Raw genomic sequence first — 22,540 nt, 5'->3', positions numbered from 1 at the left:
ACAGATGAAACTTCTAAGTTGATGTAATAGCCAGTAAGAAGCAGTACAATTCAAGATTTAGGTATTGATTATTGACTTTTTAGCTGGCTTTGGTGCCTTGGAAATGAGCTAGGACCTTAATATTCTGCATGAAAGGAGGACTAGCAGCCGAGTTGCACGGGAGAATGTGAAAAGTGTTCATATGTAGTAAAAACCTGAGAAATCCGTCCGTTTTCGTCATTTGTTATCGAATCGACTTAAAGCCAGATCGTCACATTGGCCGCTCTTCTCTCTGAAACGGTTGTACTTATCGTCTGCAAAGCTATGTCGCGTACTGCGATATTCGGAGACACTAAATGCAACATAGTAGAACACAGATGAAGCTTCTAAAATGATGTAATAGCCAGTAAGAAGTAGTACAATTCAAGTTTTATGTATCGGTTATTGACTTTTTAGCTGGCTTTGGTGCCTTGGACATGAGCTAGGACCTTAAGATTCTGCATGAAAGGAGGACTAGCAGCCGAGTTGCACGGGAGAATGTGAAAAGTGTTCATATGTAGTAAAAACCTGAGAAATCCGTCCGTTTTCGTCATTTGTTACCGAATCGACTTAAAGCCAGATCGTCACATTGGCCGATCTTCTCTCAGAAATGGTTGTACTTATCGTCTGCAAAGCTATGTCGCGTGTTGCCGTAGGCGGAAACAGGAAAAGCACCATAATAGAACACAGATGAAGCTTCTAAGTTGATGTAATAGCCAGTAAGAAGTAGTACAAATCAAGTTTTAGGTATTGAATATTGACCTTTTAGCTGGCTTTGGTGCCTTGGACATGAGCTAGGACCTTAAGGTTCTGCATGAAAGGAGGACTAGCAGCCGAGTTGCACGGGAGAATGTGAAAAGTGTTCATATGCAGTAAAAACCTGAGACATCCGTCCGTTTTCGTCATTTGTTATCGAATCGACTTAAAGCCAGATCGTCACATTGGCCGCTCTTCTCTCTGAAACGGTTGTACTTATCGTCTACAAAGCTATGTCGCGTGCTGCGGTATGCGGAGACACTAAAAGCACCATAGTAGAACACAGATGAAGCTTCTAAGTTGATGTAATAGCCAGTAAGGAGTAGTACAATTCAAGTTTTAGGTATCGGTTATTGACTTTTTAGCTGGCTTTGGTGCCTTGGACATGAGCTAGGACCTTAAGATTCTGCATGAAAGGAGGACTAGCAGCCGAGTTGCACGGGAGAATGTGAAAAGTGTTCATATGTAGTAAAAACCTGAGAAATCCGTCCGTTTTCTGTCATTTGTTATCGAATCTACTTAGAGCCAGATCGACACATTGGCCGCTCTTCTCTCTGAAACGGTTGTACTTATCGTCTACAAAGCTATGTCGCGTGCTGCGTTATGCGGAGACACTAAAAGCACCATAGTAGAACACAGATGAAGCTTCTAAGTTGATGTAATAGCCAGTAAGAAGTAGTAGAATTCAAGTTTTAGGTATCGATTATTGACTTTTTAGCTGGCTTTGGTGCCTTGGACATGAGCTAGGACCTTAACATTCTTCATGAAAGGAGGACTAGCAGCCGAGTTGCACGGGAGAATGTGAAAAGTGTTCATATGCAGTAAAAACCTGAGACATCCGTCCGTTTTCGTCATTTGTTATCGAATCGACTTAAAGCCAGATCGTCACATTGGCCGCTCTTCTCTCTGAAACGGTTGTACTTATCGTTTGCAAAGCTATGTCGCGTGCTGCGGTATGCTGAGACACTAAAAGCACCATAGTAGAACACAGATCACGCTTCTAAGTTGATGTAATAGCCAGTAAGAAGTAGTACAAATCAAGTTTTAGGTATTGAATATTGACCTCTTAGCTGGCTTTGGTGCCTTGGACATGAGCTAGGACCTTAAGGTTCTGCATGAAAGGAGGACTAGCAGCCGAGTGGCACGGGAGAATGTGAAAAGTGTTCATACGTAGTAAAAACCTGAGAAATCCGTCCGTTTTCGTCATTTGTTATCGAATCGACTTAAAGCCAGATCGTCACATTGGCCGCTCTTCTCTCTGAAACGGTTGTACTTATCGTCTAGAAAGCTATGTTGCGTGCTGCGGTATGCGGTGACACTAAAAGCACCATAGTAGAACACAGATGAAGCTTCTAAGTTGATGTAATAGCCAGTAAGGAGTAGTACAATTCAAGTTTTAGGTATCGGTTATTGACTTTTTAGCTGGCTTTGGTGCCTTGGACATGAGCTAGGACCTTAAGATTCTGCATGAAAGGAGGACTAGCAGCCGAGTTGCACGGGAGAATGTGAAAAGTGTTCATATGTAGTAAAAACCTGAGAAATCCGTCCGTTTTCTGTCATTTGTTATCGAATCGACTTAGAGCCAGATCGACACATTGGCCGCTCTTCTCTCTGAAACGGTTGTACTTATCGTCTACTAAGCTATGTCGCGTGCTGCATTATGCGGAGACACTAAAAGCACCATAGTAGAACAGAGATGAAGCTTCTAAGTTGATGTAATAGCCAGTAAGAAGTAGTAGAATTCAAGTTTTAGGTATCGATTATTGACTTTTTAGCTGGATTTGGTGCCTTGGACATGAGCTAGGACCCTAACATTCTTCATGAAAGGAGGACTAGCAGCCGAGTTGCACGTGAGATTGTGAAAAGTGTTCATATGCAGTAAAAACCTGAGACATCCGTCCGTTTTCGTCATTTGTTATCGAATCGACTTAAAGCCAGATCGTCACATTGGCCGCTCTTCTCTCTGAAACGGTTGTACTTATCGTCTGCAAAGCTATGTCGCGTGCTGCGGTATGCTGAGACACTACAAGCACCATAGTAGAACACAGATGAAGCTTCTAACTTGATGTAATATCCAGTAAGAAGTAGTACAATTCAAGTTTTAGGTATTGAATATTGAATTTTTAGCTGGCTTTGGTGCCTTGGACATGAGCTAGGACCTTAAGATTCTGCATGAAAGGAGGACTAGCAGCCGAGTTGCACGGGAGAATGTGAAAAGTGTTCATATGTAGTAAAAACCTGAGAAATCCGTCCGTTTTCGTCATTTGTTATCGAATCGACTTAAAGCCAGATCGTCACATTGACCGCTCTGCTCTCTGAAACGGTTGTACTTATCGTCTGCAAAGCTATGTCGCGTACTGCGGTATTCGGAGACACTAAAAGCACCATAGTAGAACAATGATGAAGCTTCTAAAATGATGTAATAGCCAGTAAGAAGTAGTACAATTCAAGTTTTAGGTATCGGTTATTGACTTTTTAGCTGGCTTTGGTGCCTTGGACATGAGCTAGGACCTTAAGTTTCTGCATGAAAGGAGGACTAGCAGCCGAGTTGCACGGGAGAATGTGAAAAGTGTTCATATGTAGAAAAAACCTAAGAAATCCGTCCGTTTTCGTCATTTGTTATCGAATCGACTTAAAGCCAGATCGTCACATTGGCCGATCTTCTCTCTGAAACGGATATACTTATCGTCTGCAAAGCTATGTCGCGTGCTGCGGTATGCTGAGACACTAAAATCACCATAGTAGAACACAGATCAAGGTTCTAAGTTGATGTAATATCCAGTAAGAAGTAGTACAATTCAAGTTTTAGGTATTGAATATTGAATTTTTAGCTGGCTTTGGTGCCTTGGACATGAGCTAAGACCTTAAGATTCTGCATGAAAGGAGGACTAGCAGCCGAGTTGCACGGGAGAATGTGAAAAGTGTTCATATGTAGTAAAAACCTGAGAAATCCGTCCGTTTTCGTCATTTGTTATCGAATCGACTTAAAGCCAGATCGTCACATTGGCCGATCTTCTCTCTGAAACGGATGTACTTATCGTCTGCAAATCTATGTCGCGTGCTGCGGTATGCTGAGACACTAAAAGCACCATAGTAGAACACAGATAGGGCTTCTAAGTTGATGTAATAGCCAGTAAGAAGTAGTACAATTCAAGTTTTAGGTATTGAATATTGACCTTTTAGCTGGCTTTGGTGCCTTGGACATGAGCTAGGACCTTAAGATTCTGCATGAAAGGAGGACTAGCAGCCGAGTAGCACGGGAGAATGTGAAAAGTGTTCATATGTAGTAAAAACCTGAGACATCCGTCCGTTTTCGTCATTTGTTATCGAATCGACTTAAATCCACATCGTCACATTGGCCGCTTTTCTCTCTGAAACGGTTGTACTTATCGTCTACAAAACTATGTCGCGTGCTGCGGTATACGGAGAAACTAAAAGCACCGTAGTAGAACACAGATGAAGCTTCTATGTTGATGTATTAGCCAGTAAGAAGTAGTACAATTCAAGTTTTAGGTATTGATTATTGACTTTTTAGCTGGCTTTGGTGCCTTTGACATGAGCTAGGACCTTAAGATTCTGCATGAAAGGAGGACTAGCAGCCGAGTTGCACGGGAGAATGTGAAAAGTGTTCATATGTAGTAAAAACCTGAGAAATCCGTCCGTTTTCGTCATTTGTTATCGAATCGACTTAAAGCCAGATCGTCACATTGGCCGCTCTTCTCTCTGAAACGGTTGTACTTATCGTCTGCAAAACGATGTCGCGTGCTGCGGTATGCGGAGAAACTAAAACCACCGTAGGAGAACACACATGAAGCTTCTAAGTTGATGTAATAGCCAGTAAGAAGTAGTACAATTCAAGTTTTAGGTATTGATTATTGACTTTTTAGCTGGCTTTGGTGCCTTGGACATGAGCTAGGACCTTAAGATTCTGCATGAAAGGAGGACTAGCAGCCGAGTTGCACGGGAGAATGTGAAAAGTGTTCATATGTAGTAAAAACCTGAGAAATCCGTTCGTTTTCGTCAATTTGTTATCGCATCGACTTAAAGCCAGATCGACACATTGGCCGCTCTTCTCTCTGAAACGGTTGTACTTATCGTCTGCAAAGCTATGTCGCGTGCTGCGGTATGCTGAGACACTAAAAGCACCATAGTAGAACACAGATCAAGGTTCTAAGTTGATGTAATAGCCAGTAGGAAGTAGTACAATTCAAGTTTTAGGTATTGAATATTGACCTTTTAGCTGGCTTTGGTGCTTTGGACATGAGCTAGGACCTTAAGATTCTGCATGAAAGGAGGACTAGCAGCCGAGTTGCAGGGGAGAATGTGAAAAGTGTTCATATGTAGTAAAAACCTGAGAAATCCGTCCGTTTTGGTCATTTGTTATCGAATCGACTTAAAGCCAGATCGTCACATTGGCCGCTCTTCTCTCTGAAACGGTTGTACTTATCGTCTGCAAAACTATGTCGCGTGCTGCGGTATGCGGAGAAACTAAAAGCAACGTAGTAGAACACAGATGAAGCTTCTAAGTTGATGTAATAGCCAGTAATAAGAAGTACATTTCAAGTTTTAGGTATTGATTATTGACTTTTTAGCTGGCTTTGGTGTCTTGGACATGAGCTAGGACCTTAAGATTCTGCATGAAAGGAGGACTAGCAGCCGAGTTGCACGGGAGAATGTGAAAAGTGTTCATATGTAGTAAAAACCTGAGAAATCCGTCCGTTTTCGTCATTTGTTATCGAATCGACTTAAAGCCAGATCGTCACATTGGTCGCTCTTCTCTCTGAAACGGTTGTACTTATCGTCTGCAAAGCTATGTCGCGTACTGCGGTATTCAGAGACACTAAAAGCAACATAGTAGAACACAGATGAAGCTTCTAAAATGATGTAATAGCCAGTAAGAAGTAGTACAATTCAAGTTTTAGGTATCGGTTATTGACTTTTTAGCTGGCTTTGGTGCCTTGGACATGAGCTAGGACCTTAAGATTCTGCATGAAAGGAGGACTAGCAGCCGAGTTGCACGGGAGAATGTGAAAAGTGTTCATATGTAGTAAAAACCTGAGAAATCCGTCCGTTTTCGTCATTTGTTACCGAATCGACTTAAAGCCAGATCGTCACATTGGCCGATCTTCTCTCTGAAACGGTTGTACTTATCGTCTGCAAAGCTATGTCGCGTGTTGCCGTAGGCGGAAACAGGAAAAGCACCATAATAGAACACAGATGAAGCTTCTAAGTTGATGTAATAGCCAGTAAGAAGTAGTCCAATTCAAGTTTTAGGTATCGGTTATTGACTTTTTAGCTGGCTTTGGTGCCTTGACCATGAGCTAGGACCTTAAGATTCTGCATGAAAGGAGGACTAGCAGCCGAGTTGCACGGCAGAATGTGAAAAGTGTTCATATGTAGTAAAAACCTGAGAAATCCGTCCGTTTTCGTCATTTGTTATCGAATCGACTTAAAGCCAGATCGTCACATTGGCCGCTCTTCTCTCTGAAACGGTTGTACTTATCGTCTGCAAAGCTTTGTCGCGTGCTGCGGTATGCTGAGACACTACAAGCACCATAGTAGAACACAGATGAAGCTTCTAAGTTGAGGTAATAGCCAGTAAGAGGTAGTACAATTCAAGTTTTAGGTATTGAATATTGACCTTTTAGCTGGCTTTGGTGCCTTGGACATGAGATAGGACCTTAAGAATTTGCATGAAAGGAGGACTAGCAGCCGAGTTGCACGTGAGAATGTGAAAAGTGTTCATATGTAATAAAAACCTGAGACATCCGACCGTTTTCGTTATTTGTTGTCGAATCGACGTAAAGCCAGATCGTCACATTGGCCGCTCTGCTCTCTGAAATGTTTGTTCTTATCGTCTGCAAAGCTATGTCGCGTGCTGCGGTATGCTGAGACACTACAAGCACCATAGTAGAACACAGATGAAGCTTCTAAGTTGATGTAATATCCAGTAAGATGTAGTAAAATTCAAGTTTTAGGTATTGAATATTGAATTTTTAGCTGGCTTTGGTGCCTTGGACATGAGCTAGGACCTTAAGATTCTGCATGAAAGGAGGACTAGCAGCCGAGTTGCACGGGAGAATGTGAAAAGTGTTCATATGTAGTAAAAACCTGAGAAATCCGTCCGTTTTCGTCATTTGTTATCGAATCGACTTAAAGCCAGATCGTCACATTGGCCGCTCTTCTCTCTGAAACGGTTGTACTTATCGTCTGCAAAGCTATGTCGCGTACTGCGGTATTCAGAGACACTAAAAGCAACATAGTAGAACACAGATGAAGCTTCTAAAATGATGTAATAGCCAGTAAGAAGTAGTACAATTCAAGTTTTAGGTATCGGTTATTGACTTTTTAGCTGGCTTTGGTGCCTTGGACATGAGCTAGGACCTTAAGATTCTGCATGAAAGGAGGACTAGCAGCCGAGTTGCACGGGAGAATGTGAAAAGTGTTCATATGTAGTAAAAACCTGAGAAATCCGTCCGTTTTCGTCATTTGTTACCGAATCGACTTAAAGCCAGATCGTCACATTGGCCTATCTTCTCTCTGAAACGGTTGTACTTATCGTCTGCAAAGCTATGTCGCGTGTTGCCGTAGGCGGAAACATGAAAAGCACCATAATAGAACACAGATGAAGCTTCTAAGTTGATGTAATAGCCAGTAAGAAGTAGTCCAATTCAAGTTTTAGGTATCGGTTATTGACTTTTTAGCTGGCTTTGGTGCCTTGACCATGAGCTAGGACCTTAAGATTCTGCATGAAAGGAGGACTAGCAGCCGAGTTGCACGGCAGAATGTGAAAAGTGTTCATATGTAGTAAAAACCTGAGAAATCCGTCCGTTTTCGTCATTTGTTATCGAATCGACTTAAAGCCAGATCGTCACATTGGCCGCTCTTCTCTCTGAAACGGTTTTACTTATCGTCTGCAAAACTATGTCGCGTGCTGCGGTATGCGGAGAAACTAAAACCACCGTAGGAGAACACACATGATGCTTCTAAGTTGATGTAATAGCCAGTAAGAAGTAGTACAATTCAAGTTTTAGGTATTGATTACTGACTTTTTAGCTGGCTTTGGTGCCTTGGACATGAGCTAGGACCTTAAGATTCTGCATTAATGGAGGACTAGCAGCCGAGTTTCACGGGAGAATGTGAAAAGTGTTCATATGTAGTAAAAACCTGAGAAATCCGTCCGTTTTCGTCATTTGTTATCGAATCGAATTAAAGCCAGATCGACACATTGGCCGCTCTTCTCTCTGAAACGGTTGTACTTATCGTCTGCAAAGCTTTGTCGCGTGATGCGGTATGCTGAGACACTACAAGCACCATAGTAGAACACAGATGAAGCTTCTAAGTTGAGGTAATAGCCAGTAAGAGGTAGTACAATTCAAGTTTTAGGTATTGAATATTGACCTTTTAGCTGGCTTTGGTGCCTTGGACATGAGATAGGACCTTAAGATTCTGCATGAAAGGAGGACTAGCAGCCGAGTTGCACGGCAGAATGTGAAAAGTGTTCATATGCAGTAAAAACCTGAGAAATCCGTCCGTTTTCGTCATTTGTTATCGAATCGACTTAAAGCCAGATCGTCACATTGGCCGCTCTTCTCTATGAAACGGTTGTACTTATCGTCTGCAAAACTATGTGGCGTGCTGCGGTATGCGGAGATACTAAAACCACCGTAGGAGAACACACATGAAGCTTCTAAGTTGATGTAATAGCCAGTAAGAAGTAGTACAATTCAAGTTTTAGGTATTGATTATTGACTTTTTAGCTGGCTTTGGTGCCTTGGACATGAGCTAGGACCTTAAGATTCTGCATGAAAGGAGGACTAGCAGCCGAGTTGCACGGGAGAATGTGAAAAGTGTTCATATGTAGTAAAAACCTGAGAAATCCGTTCGTTTTCGTCAATTTGTTATCGCATCGACTTAAAGCCAGATCGACACATTGGCCGCTCTTCTCTCTGAAACGGTTGTACTTATCGTCTGCAAAGCTATGTCGCGTGCTGCGGTATGCTGAGACACTAAAAGCACCATAGTAGAACACAGATCAAGGTTCTAAGTTGATGTAATAGCCAGTAGGAGGTAGTACAATTCAAGTTTTAGGTATTGAATATTGACTTTTTAGCTGGCTTTGGTGCTTTGGACATGAGCTAGGACCTTAAGATTCTGCATGAAAGGAGGACTAGCAGCCGAGTTGCAGGGGAGAATGTGAAAAGTGTTCATATATAGTAAAAACCTGAGAAATCCGTCCGTTTTGGTCATTTGTTATCGAATCGTCTTAAAGCCAGATCGTCACATTGGCCGCTCTTCTCTCTGAAATGTTTGTTCTTATCGTCTGCAAAGCTATGTCGCGTGCTGCGGTATGCTGAGACACTACAAGCACCATAGTAGAACACAGATGAAGCTTCTAAGTTGATGTAATATCCAGTAAGAAGTAGTAAAATTCAAGTTTTAGGTATTGAATATTGAATTTTTAGCTGGCTTTGGTGCCTTGGACATGAGCTAGGACCTTAAGATTCTGCATGAAAGGAGGACTAGCAGCCGAGTTGCACGGGAGAATGTGAAAAGTGTTCATATGTAGTAAAAACCTGAGAAATCCGTCCGTTTTCGTCATTTGTTATCGAATCGACTTAAAGCCAGATCGTCACATTGGCCGCTCTTCTCTCTGAAACGGTTGTACTTATCGTCTGCAAAGCTATGTCGCGTACTGCGGTATTCAGAGACACTAAAAGCAACATAGTAGAACACAGATGAAGCTTCTAAAATGATGTAATAGCCAGTAAGAAGTAGTACAATTCAAGTTTTAGGTATCGGTTATTGACTTTTTAGCTGGCTTTGGTGCCTTGGACATGAGCTAGGACCTTAAGATTCTGCATGAAAGGAGGACTAGCAGCCGAGTTGCACGGGAGAATGTGAAAAGTGTTCATATGTAGTAAAAACCTGAGAAATCCGTCCGTTTTCGTCATTTGTTACCGAATCGACTTAAAGCCAGATCGTCACATTGGCCTATCTTCTCTCTGAAACGGTTGTACTTATCGTCTGCAAAGCTATGTCGCGTGTTGCCGTAGGCGGAAACAGGAAAAGCACCATAATAGAACACAGATGAAGCTTCTAAGTTGATGTAATAGCCAGTAAGAAGTAGTCCAATTCAAGTTTTAGGTATCGGTTATTGACTTTTTAGCTGGCTTTGGTGCCTTGACCATGAGCTAGGACCTTAAGATTCTGCATGAAAGGAGGACTAGCAGCCGAGTTGCACGGCAGAATGTGAAAAGTGTTCATATGTAGTAAAAACCTGAGAAATCCGTCCGTTTTCGTCATTTGTTATCGAATCGACTTAAAGCCAGATCGTCACATTGGCCGCTCTTCTCTCTGAAACGGTTTTACTTATCGTCTGCAAAACTATGTCGCGTGCTGCGGTATGCGGAGAAACTAAAACCACCGTAGGAGAACACACATGATGCTTCTAAGTTGATGTAATAGCCAGTAAGAAGTAGTACAATTCAAGTTTTAGGTATTGATTACTGACTTTTTAGCTGGCTTTGGTGCCTTGGACATGAGCTAGGACCTTAAGATTCTGCATTAATGGAGGACTAGCAGCCGAGTTTCACGGGAGAATGTGAAAAGTGTTCATATGTAGTAAAAACCTGAGAAATCCGTCCGTTTTCGTCATTTGTTATCGAATCGAATTAAAGCCAGATCGACACATTGGCCGCTCTTCTCTCTGAAACGGTTGTACTTATCGTCTGCAAAGCTTTGTCGCGTGCTGCGGTATGCTGAGACACTACAAGCACCATAGTAGAACACAGATGAAGCTTCTAAGTTGAGGTAATAGCCAGTAAGAGGTAGTACAATTCAAGTTTTAGGTATTGAATATTGACCTTTTAGCTGGCTTTGGTGCCTTGGACATGAGATAGGACCTTAAGATTCTGCATGAAAGGAGGACTAGCAGCCGAGTTGCACGGCAGAATGTGAAAAGTGTTCATATGCAGTAAAAACCTGAGAAATCCGTCCGTTTTCGTCATTTGTTATCGAATCGACTTAAAGCCAGATCGTCACATTGGCCGCTCTTCTCTATGAAACGGTTGTACTTATCGTCTGCAAAACTATGTGGCGTGCTGCGGTATGCGGAGATACTAAAACCACCGTAGGAGAACACACATGAAGCTTCTAAGTTGATGTAATAGCCAGTAAGAAGTAGTACAATTCAAGTTTTAGGTATTGATTATTGACTTTTTAGCTGGCTTTGGTGCCTTGGACATGAGCTAGGACCTTAAGATTCTGCATGAAAGGAGGACTAGCAGCCGAGTTGCACGGGAGAATGTGAAAAGTGTTCATATGTAGTAAAAACCTGAGAAATCCGTTCGTTTTCGTCAATTTGTTATCGCATCGACTTAAAGCCAGATCGACACATTGGCCGCTCTTCTCTCTGAAACGGTTGTACTTATCGTCTGCAAAGCTATGTCGCGTGCTGCGGTATGCTGAGACACTAAAAGCACCATAGTAGAACACAGATCAAGGTTCTAAGTTGATGTAATAGCCAGTAGGAAGTAGTACAATTCAAGTTTTAGGTATTGAATATTGACCTTTTAGCTGGCTTTGGTGCTTTGGACATGAGCTAGGACCTTAAGATTCTGCATGAAAGGAGGACTAGCAGCCGAGTTGCAGGGGAGAATGTGAAAAGTGTTCATATATAGTAAAAACCTGAGAAATCCGTCCGTTTTGGTCATTTGTTATCGAATCGACTTAAAGCCAGATCGTCACATTGGCCGCTCTTCTCTCTGAAACGGTTGTACTTATCGTCTGCAAAACTATGTCGCGCGCTGCGGTATGCGGAGAAACTAAAAGCAACGTAGTAGAACACAGATGAAGCTTCTAAGTTGATGTAATAGCCAGTAAGAAGCAGTACATTTCAAGTTTTAGGTATTGATTATTGACTTTTTAGCTGGCTTTGGTGACTTGGACATGAGCTAGGACCTTAAGATTCTTCATGAAAGGAGGACTAGCAGCCGAGTTGCACGGGAGAATGTGAAAAGTGTTCATATGTAGTAAAAACCTGAGAAATCCGTCCGTTTTCGTCATTTGTTATCGAATCGACTTAAAGCCAGATCGTCACATTGGCCGCTCTTCTCTCGGAAACGGTTGTACTTATCGTCTGCAAAGCTATGTCGCGTACTGCGGTATTCAGAGACACTAAAAGCAACATAGTAGAACACAGATGAAGATTCTAAAATGATGTAATAGCCAGTAAGAAGTAGTACAATTCAAGTTTTAGGTATCGGTTATTGACTTTTTAGCTGGCTTTGTTGCCTTGGACATGAGCTAGGACCTTAAGATTCTGCATGAAAGGAGGACTAGCAGCCGAGTTGCACGGGAGAATGTGAAAAGTGTTCATATGTAGTAAAAACCTGAGAAATCCGTCCGTTTTCGTCATTTGTTACCGAATCGACTTAAAGCCAGATCGTTACATTGGCCGATCTTCTCTCTGAAACGGTTGTACTTATCGTCTGCAAAGCTATGTCGCGTGTTGCCGTAGGCGGAAACAGGAAAAGCACCATAATAGAACACAGATGAAGCTTCTAAGTTGATGTAATAGCCAGTAAGAAGTAGTCCAATTCAAGTTTTAGGTATCGGTTATTGACTTTTTAGCTGGCTTTGGTGCCTTGACCATGAGCTAGGACCTTAAGATTCTGCATGAAAGGAGGACTAGCAGCCGAGTTGCACGGCAGAATGTGAAAAGTGTTCATATGTAGTAAAAACCTGAGAAATCCGTCCGTTTTCGTCATTTGTTATCGAATCGACTTAAAGCCAGATCGTCACATTGGCCGCTCTTCTCTCTGAAACGGTTTTACTTATCGTCTGCAAAACTATGTCGCGTGCTGCGGTATGCGGAGAAACTAAAACCACCGTAGGAGAACACACATGATGCTTCTAAGTTGATGTAATAGCCAGTAAGAAGTAGTACAATTCAAGTTTTAGGTATTGATTATTGACTTTTTAGCTGGCTTTGGTGCCTTGGACATGAGCTAGGACCTTAAGATTCTGCATTAATGGAGGACTAGCAGCCGAGTTTCACGGGAGAATGTGAAAAGTGTTCATATGTAGTAAAAACCTGAGAAATCCGTCCGTTTTCGTCATTTGTTATCGAATCGACTTAAAGCCAGATCGACACATTGGCCGCTCTTCTCTCTGAAACGGTTGTACTTATCGTCTGCAAAGCTTTGTCGCGTGCTGCGGTATGCTGAGACACTACAAGCACCATAGTAGAACACAGATGAAGCTTCTAAGTTGAGGTAATAGCCAGTAAGAGGTAGTACAATTCAAGTTTTAGGTGTTGAATATTGACCTTTTAGCTGGCTTTGGTGCCTTGGACATGAGATAGGACCTTAAGATTCTGCATGAAAGGAGGACTAGCAGCCGAGTTGCACGGGAGAATGTGAAAAGTGTTCATATGTAATAAAAACCTGAGACATCCGACCGTTTTCGTTATTTGTTGTCGAATCGACGTAAAGCCAGATCGTCACATTGGCCGCTCTGCTCTCTGAAATGTTTGTACTTATCGTCTGCAAAGCTATGTCGCGTGCTGCGGTATGCTGAGACACTACAAGCACCATAGTAGAACACAGATGAAGCTTCTAAGTTGATGTAATATCCAGTAAGAAGTAGTAAAATTCAAGTTTTAGGTATTGAATATTGAATTTTTAGCTGGCTTTGGTGCCTTGGACATGAGCTAGGACCTTAATATTCTGCATGAAAGGAGGACTAGCAGCCGAGTTGCACGGGAGAATGTGAAAAGTGTTCATATGTAGTAAAAACCTAGAAATCCGTCCGTTTTCGTCATTTGTTATCGAATCGACTCAAAGCCAGATCGTCACATTGACCGCTCTGCTCTCTGAAACAGTTGTACTTATCGTCTGCAAAGCTATGTCGCGTACTGCGGTATTCGGAGACACTAAAAGCACCATAGTAGAACACAGATGAAGCTTCTAAGTTGATGTAATAGCCAGTAAGAAGTAGTGGAATTCAAGTTTTAGGTATCGCTTATTGACTTTTTAGCTGGCTTTGGTGCCTTGGACATGAGCTAGGACCTTAAGATTCTGCATGAAAGGAGGACTAGCAGCCGAGTTGCATGGGAGAATGTGAGAAGTGTTCATATGTAGTAAAAACCTTAGAAATCCGTCCGTTTTCGTCATTTGTTATCGAATCGACTTAAAGCCAGATCGTCACATTGGCCGCTCTTCTCTCTGAAACGGTTGTACTTATCGTCTGCAAAACTATGTCGCGTGCTGCGGTATGCGGAGAAACTAAAAGCAACGTAGTAGAACACAGATGAAGCTTCTAAGTTGATGTAATAGCCAGTAAGAAGCAGTAAATTTCAAGTTTTAGGTATTGATTATTGACTTTTTAGCTGGCTTTGGTGCCTTGGACATGAGCTAGGACCTTAAGATTCTGCATGAAAGGAGGACTAGCAGCCGAGTTGCACGGGAGAATGTGAAAAGTGTTCATATGTAGTAAAAACCTGAGAAATCCTTCCGTTTTCGTCATTTGTTATCGAATCGACTTAAAGCCAGATCGTCACATTGGCCGCTCTTCTCGCTGAAACGGTTGTACTTATCGTCTGCAAAGCTATGTCGCGTACTGCGGTATTCGGAGACACTAAAAGCAACATAGTAGAACACAGATGAAGCTTCTAAAATGATGTAATAGCCAGTAAGAAGTAGTACAATTCAAGTTTTAGGTATCGGTTATTGACTTTTTAGCTGGCTTTGGTGCCTTGGACATGAGCTAGGACCTTAAGATTCTGCATGAAAGGAGGACTAGCAGCCGAGTTGCACGGGAGAATGTGAAAAGTGATCATATGTAGTAAAAACCTGAGAAATCAGTCCGTTTTCCTCATTTGTTACCGAATCGACTTAAAGCCAGATCGTCACATTGGCCGATCTTCTCTCAGAAATGGTTGTACTTATCGTCTGCAAAGCTATGTCGCGTGTTGCCGTAGGCGGAAACAGGAAAAGCACCATAATAGAACACAGATGAAGCTTCTAAGTTGATGTAATAGCCAGTAAGAAGTAGTCCAATTCAAGTTTTAGGTATCGGTTATTGACTTTTTAGCTGGCTTTGGTGCCTTGACCATGAGCTAGGACCTTAAGATTCTGCATGAAAGGAGGACTAGCAGCCGAGTTGCACGGCAGAATGTGAAAAGTGTTCATATGTAGTAAAAACCTGAGAAATCCGTCCGTTTTGGTCATTTGTTATCGAATCGACTTAAAGCCAGATCGTCACATTGGCCGCTCTTCTCTCTGAAACGGTTGTACTTATCGTCTGCAAAACTATGTCGCGTGCTGCGGTATGCGGAGAAACTAAAACCACAGTAGGAGAACACAGATGAAGCTTCTAAGTTGATGTAATAGCCAGTAAGAAGTAGTACAATTCAAGTTTTAGGTATTGATTATTGACTTTTTAGCTGGCTTTGGTGCCTTGGACATGAGCTAGGACCTTAAGATTCTGCATGAAAGGAGGACTAGCAGCCGAGTTGCACGGGAGAATGTGAAAAGTGTTCATATGTAGTAAAAACCTCAGAAATCCGTCCGTTTTCGACATTTGTTATCGCATCTACTTAAAGCCAGATCGACACATTGGCCGCTCTTCTCTCTGAAACGGTTGTACTTATCGTCTGCAAAGCTTTGTCGCGTGCTGCGGTATGCTGAGACACTACAAGCACCATAGTAGAACACAGATGAAGCTTCTAAGTTGAGGTAATAGCCAGTAAGAGGTAGTACAATTCAAGTTTTAGGTATTGAATATTGACCTTTTAGCTGGCTTTGGTGCCTTGGACTTGAGATAGGACCTTAAGATTCTGCATGAAAGGAGGACTAGCAGCCGAGTTGCACGGGAGAATGTGAAAAGTGTTCATATGTAATAAAAACCTGAGACATCCGACCGTTTTCGTCTTTTGTTATCGAATCGACGTAAAGCCAGATCGTCACATTGGCCGCTCTGCTCTCTGAAATGGTTGTACTTATCGTCTGCAAAGCTATGTCGCGTGCTGCGGTATGCGGAGACACTAAAAGCACCACAGTAGAACACAGATGAAGCTTCTAAGTTGATGTAACAGCCAGTAAGAAGTAGTACAATTCCAGTTTTAGGTATTGAATATTGACCTTTTTGCTGGCTTTGGTGCCTTGGACAAGTGCTAGGACCTTAAGATTCTGCATGAAAGGAGGACTAGCTGCCGAGTTGCACGGGAGAATTTGAAAAGCGTTCATATGTAGTAAAAACCTGAGAAATACGTCCGTTTTCGTCATTTGTTATCGAATAGACTTAAAGCCAGATCGTCACATTGGCCGCTCTTCTCTCTGAAACGGTTGTACTTATCGTCTGCAAAGCTATGTCGCGAGCTGTGGTATGCGGAGACACTAAAATCACCATAGTACGAACAGATGAAGCATCTAAGTTGATGTAATAGCCAGTAAGAAGTAATCCAATTCAAGATTTGGGTATCGATTATTGACTTTTTAGCTGGCTTTGGTGCCTTGGACATGAGCTAGGACCTTAAGATTCTGCATGAAAGGAGGACTAGCAGCCGAGTTGCACGGGAGAATGTGAAAAGTGTTCATATGCAGTAAAAACCTGAGAAATCGTCCGTTTTCGTCATTTGTTATCGAATCGACTTAAAGCCAGATCGTCACATTGGCCGCTCTTCTCTCTGAATCGGTTGTACTTATCGTATGCAAAGCTATGTCGCGTGCTGCGGTGTGCTGAGACACTAAAAGCACCATAGTAGAACACAGATCACGCTTCTAAGTTGATGTAATAGCCAGTAAGAAGTAGTACAATTCAAGTTTACGGTATTGAATATTGACCTTTTAGCTGGCTTTGGTGCCTTGGACATGAGCTAGGACCTTAAGGTTCTGCATGAAAGGAGGACTATCAGCCGGGTTGCACGGGAGAATGTGAAAAGTGTTCATATGTAGTAAAAAAATGAGACATCCGTCCGTTTTCGTCATTTGTTATAGAATCGACTTAAAGCCACATCGTCACATTGGCCGCTCTTCTCTCTGAAACGGTTGTACTTATCGTCTGCAAAACTATGTCGCGTGCTGCGGTATGCGGAGAAACTATAAGCACCGTAGTAGAACACAGATGAAGCTTCTAAGTTGATCTAATAGCCAGTAAGAAGTAGTACAATTCAAGTTTTAGGTATTGATTATTGAATTTTTAGCTGGCTTTGGTGCCTTGGACATGAGCTAGGATCATAATATTCTGCCTGAAAGGAGGACTAGCAGCCGAGTTGCACGGGAGAATGTGAAAAGTGTTCATATGTTGTAAAAACCTTAGAAATCCGTCCGTTTTCGTCATTTGTTATCGAATCGACTTAAAGCCAGATCGTCACATTAGCCGCTCTTCTCTCTGAAACGGTTGTACTTATCGTCTGCAAAGCTATGTCGCGTGCTGCGGTATGCGGAGACACTAAAATCACCACAGTAGAACACAGATGAAGCTTCTAAGTTGATGTAACAGCCAGTAAGAAGTAGTACAATTCCAGTTTTAGGTATTGAATATTGACCTTTTTGCTGGCTTTGGTGCCTTGGACATGTGCTAGGACCTTAAGATTCTGCATGAAAGGAGGACTAGCTGCCGAGTTGCACGGGAGAATTTGAAAAGTGTTCATATGTAGTAAAAACCTGAGAAATCCGTCCGTTTTCGTCATTTGTTATCGAATAGACTTAAAGCCAGATCGTCACATTGGCCGCCCTTCTCTCTGAAACGGTTGTACTTATCGTCTGCAAAGCTATGTCGCGAGCTGTGGTATGCGGAGACACTAAAATCACCATAGTAGGAACAGATGAAGCATCTAAGTTGATGTAATAGCCAGTAAGAAGTAATCCAATTCAAGATTTGGGTATCGATTATTTACTTTTTAGCTGGCTTTGGTGCGTTGGACATGAGCTAGGACCTTAAGATCTGCATGAAAGGTGGACTAGCAGCCGAGTTGCACGGGAGAATGTGAAAAGTGTTCATATGCAGTAAAAACCTGAGACATCCGTCCGTTTTCGTCATTTGTTATCGAATCGACTTAAAGCCAGATGGTCACATTGGCCGCTCTTCTCTCTGAAACGGTTGTACTTATCGTCTGCAAAGCTATGTCGCGTGCTACGGTATGCTGAGACACTAAAAGCACCATAGTAGAACACAGATGAAGCTTCTAAGTTGATGTAATAGCCAGTAAGAAATAGTACAATTCAAGTTTTAGGTATTGAATATTGAATTTTTAGCTGGCTTTGGTGCCTTGGACATGAGCTAGGACCTTAATATTCTGCATGAAAGGAGGACTAGCAGCCGAGTTGCATGAGACAATGTGAAAAGTGTTCAAATGTAGTAAAAACCTGAGAAATACGTCTGTTTTCGTCATTGGTTATCGAATCGACTTCAAGCCAGATCGTCACATTGGCCGCTCTTCTCTCTGAAACGGTTGTACTTATCGTCTGCAAAGCTATGTCGCGTGCTGCGGTATACGGAGAAACTAAAAACACCGTAGTAGAACACAGATGAACCTTCTATGTTGATGTATTAGCCAGTAAGAAGTAGTACAATTCAAGTTTTAGGTATTGATTATTGACTTTTTAGCTGGCTTTGGTGCCTTGGACACGAGCTAGGACCTTAAGATTCTGCATGAAAGGAGGACTAGCAGCCAAGTTGCACGGGAGAATGTGAAAAGTGTTCATATGTAGTAAAAACCTGAGAAATCCGTCCGTTTTCGTCATTTGTTATCGAATCGACTTAAAGCCTGATCGTCACATTGGCCGCTCTTCTCTCTGAAACGGTTGTACTTATCGTCTGCAAAACTATGTCGCGTGCTGCGGTATGCGGAGAAACTAAAAGCAACGTAGTAGAACACAGATGAAGCTTCTAAGTTGATGTAATAGCCAGTAAGAAGCAGTACATTTCAAGTTTTAGGTATTGATTATTGACTTTTTAGCTGGCTTTGGTGCCTTGGACATGAGCTAGGACCTTAAGATTCTGCATGAAAGGAGGACTAGCAGCCGAGTTGCACGGGAGAATGTGAAAAGTGTTCATATGTAGTAAAAACCTGAGAAATCCGTCCGTTTTCGTCATTTGTTATCGAATCGACTTAAAGCCAGATCGTCACATTGGCCGCTCTTCTCTCTGAAACGGTTGTACTTATCGTCTGCAAAGCTATGTCGCGTACTGCGGTATTCGGAAACACTAAAAGCAACATAGTAGAACACAGATGAAGCTTCTAAAATGATGTAATAGCAGGTAAGAAGTAGTACAATTCTAGTTTTAGGTATCGGTTATTGACTTTTTAGCTGGCTTTGGTGCCTTGGACATGAGCTAGGACCTTAAGATTATGCATGAAAGGAGGACTAGCAGCCGAGTTGCATGGGAGAATGTGAAAAGTGTTCATATGTAGTAAAAACCTGAGAAATCAGTCCGTTTTCCTCATTTGTTACCGAATCGACTTAAAGCCAGATCGTCACATTGGCCGATCTTCTCTCTGAAACGGTTGTACTTATCGTCTGCAAAGCTATGTCGCGTGTTGCCGTAGGCGGAAACAGGAAAAGCACCATAATAGAACACAGATGAAGCTTCTAAGTTGATGTAATAGCCAGTAAGAAGTAGTCCAATTCAAGTTTTAGGTATCGGTTATTGACTTTTTAGCTGGCTTTGGTGCCTTGACCATGAGCTAGGACCTTAAGATTCTGCATGAAAGGAGGACTAGCAGCCGAGTTGCACGGCAGAATGTGAAAAGTGTTCATATGTAGTAAAAACCTGAGAAATCCGTCCGTTTTCGTCATTTGTTATCGAATCGACTTAAAGCCAGATCGTCACATTGGTCGCTCTTCTCTCTGAAACGGTTGTACTTATCGTCTGCAAAACTATGTCGCGTGCTGCGGTATGCGGAGAAACTAAAACCACCGTAGGAGAACACACATGAAGCTTCTAAGTTGATGTAATAGCCAGTAAGAAGTAGTACAATTCAAGTTTTAGGTATTGATTATTGACTTTTTAGCTGGCTTTGGTGCCTTGGACATGAGCTAGGACCTTAAGATTCTGCATGAAAGGAGGACTAGCAGCCGCGTTGGATGGGAGAATGTGAAAAGTGTTCATATGTAGTAAAAACCTGAGAAATCCGTCCGTTTTCGTCATTTGTTATCGCATCGACTTAAAGCCAGATCGACACATTGGCCGCTCTTCTCTCTGAAACGGTTGTACTTATCGTCTGCAAAGCTTTGTCGCGTGCTGCGGTATGCTGAGACACTACAAGCACCATAGTAGAACACAGATGAACTTTCTAAATTGAGGTAATAGCCAGTAAGAGGTAGTACAATTCAAGTTTTAGGTATTGAATATTGACCTTTTAGCTGGCTTTGGTGCCTTGGACATGAGATAGGACCTTAAGATTCTGCATGAAAGGAGGACTAGCAGCCGAGTTGCACGGGAGAATGTGAAAAGTGTTCATATGTAATAAAAACCTGAGACATCCGACCGTTTTCGTCATTTGTTATCGAATCGACGTAAAGCCAGATCGTCACATTGGCCGCTCTGCTCTCTGAAATGGTTGTACTTATCGTCTGCAAAGCTATGTCGCGTACTGCGGTATTCGGAGACACTAAAAGCACCACAGTAGAACACAGATGAAGCTTCTAAGTTGATGTAATATCCAGTAAGAAGTAGTACAATTCAAGTTTTAGGTATCGATTATTGACTTTTTAGCTGGTTATGGTGCCTTGGACATGAGCTAGGACCTTAAGATAATGCATGAAAGGAGGACTAGCAGCCGAGTTTCACGGGAGAATGTGAAAAGTGTTCATATGTAGTAAAAACCTGAGAAATCCGTCCGTTTTCGTCATTTGTTATCGAATCGACTTAAAGCCAGATCGTCACATTGGCCGCTCTTCTCTCTGAAACGGTTGTACTTATCGTCTGCAAAGCTATGTCGCGTGCTGCGGTATGCTGAGACACTAAAAGCACCATAGTAGAACACAGATCACGCTTCTAAGTTGATGTAATAGCCAGTAAGAAGTAGTACAATTCAAGTTTTAGGTATAGAATATTGACCTTTTAGCTGGCTTTGGTGCCTTGGACATGAGCTAGGACCTTAAGGTTCTGCATGAAAGGAGGACTAGCAGCCGAGTTGCACGGGAGAATGTGAAAAGTGTTCATATGTAGTAAAAAAATGAGACATCCGTCCGTTTTCGTCATTTGTTATAGAATCGACTTAAAGCCACATCGTCACATTGGCCGCTCTTCTCTCTGAAACGGTTGTACTTATCGTCTGCAAAACTATGTCGCGTGCTGCGGTATGCGGAGAAACTAAAAGCACCGTAGTAGAACACAGATGAAGCTTCTAAGTTGATCTAATAGCCAGTAAGAAGTAGTACAATTCAAGTTTTAGGTATTGATTATTGACTTTTTAGCTGGCTTTGGTGCCATGGACATGAGCTAGGATCTTAATATTCTGCATGAAAGGAGGACTAGCAGCCGAGTTGCACGGGAGAATGTGAAAAGTGTTCATATCTAGTAAAAACCTTAGAAATCCGTCCGTTTTCGTCATTTGTTATCGAATCGACTTAAAGCCAGATCGTCACATTAGCCGCTCTTCTCTCTGAAACGGTTGTACTTATCGTCTGCAAAGCTATGTCGCATGCTGCGGTATGCGGAGACACTAAAATCACCACAGTAGAACACAGATGAAGCTTCTAAGTTGATGTAACAGCCAGTAAGAAGTAGTACAATTCCAGTTTTAGGTATTGAATATTGACCTTTTAGCTGGCTTTGGTGCCTTGGACATGAGCTAGGACCTTAAGGTTCTGCATGAAAGGAGGACTAGCAGCCGAGTTGCACGGGAGAATGTGAAAAGTGTTCATATGTAGTAAAAAAATGAGACATCCGTCCGTTTTCGTCATTTGTTATAGAATCGACTTAAAGCCACATCGTCACATTGGCCGCTCTTCTCTCTGAAACGGTTGTACTTATCGTCTGCAAAACTATGTCGCGTGCTGCGGTATGCGGAGAAACTAAAAGCACCGTAGTAGAACACAGATGAAGCTTCTAAGTTGATGTAATAGCCAGTAAGAAATAGTACAATTCAAGTTTTAGGTATTGAATATTGAATTTTTAGCTGGCTTTGGTGCCTTGGACATGAGCTAGGACCTTAATATTCTGCATGAAAGGAGGACTAGCAGCCGAGTTGCATGAGACAATGTGAAAAGTGTTCAAATGTAGTAAAAACCTGAGAAATACGTCTGTTTTCGTCATTGGTTATCGAATCGACTTCAAGCCAGATCGTCACATTGGCCGCTCTTCTCTCTGAAACGGTTGTACTTATCGTCTGCAAAGCTATGTCGCGTGCTGCGGTATGCGGAGACACTAAAATCACCACAGTAGAACACAGATGAAGCTTCTAAGTTGATGTAACAGCCAGTAAGAAGTAGTACAATTCCAGTTTTAGGTATTGAATATTGACCTTTTTGCTGGCTTTGGTGCCTTGGACATGTGCTAGGACCTTAAGATTCTGCAAGAAAGGAGGACTAGCTGCCGAGTTGCACGGGAGAATTTGAAAAGTGTTCATATGTAGTAAAAACCTGAGAAATCCGTCCGTTTTCGTCATTTGTTATCGAATAGACTTAAAGCCAGATCGTCACATTGGCCGCTCTTCTCTCTGAAACGATTGTACTTATCGTCTACAAAGCTATGTCGCGTGCTGCGGTATGCGGAGACACTAAAAGCACCATAGTAGAACACAGATGAAGCT

Source organism: Schistocerca gregaria, unplaced genomic scaffold (genome assembly GCF_023897955.1).
Source record: "Schistocerca gregaria isolate iqSchGreg1 unplaced genomic scaffold, iqSchGreg1.2 ptg000159l, whole genome shotgun sequence".
NCBI lineage: Eukaryota > Metazoa > Arthropoda > Insecta > Orthoptera > Acrididae > Schistocerca > Schistocerca gregaria.
The sequence above is the reverse complement of the archived record's forward strand: the minus strand, read 5'-3'. Positions refer to the sequence as shown.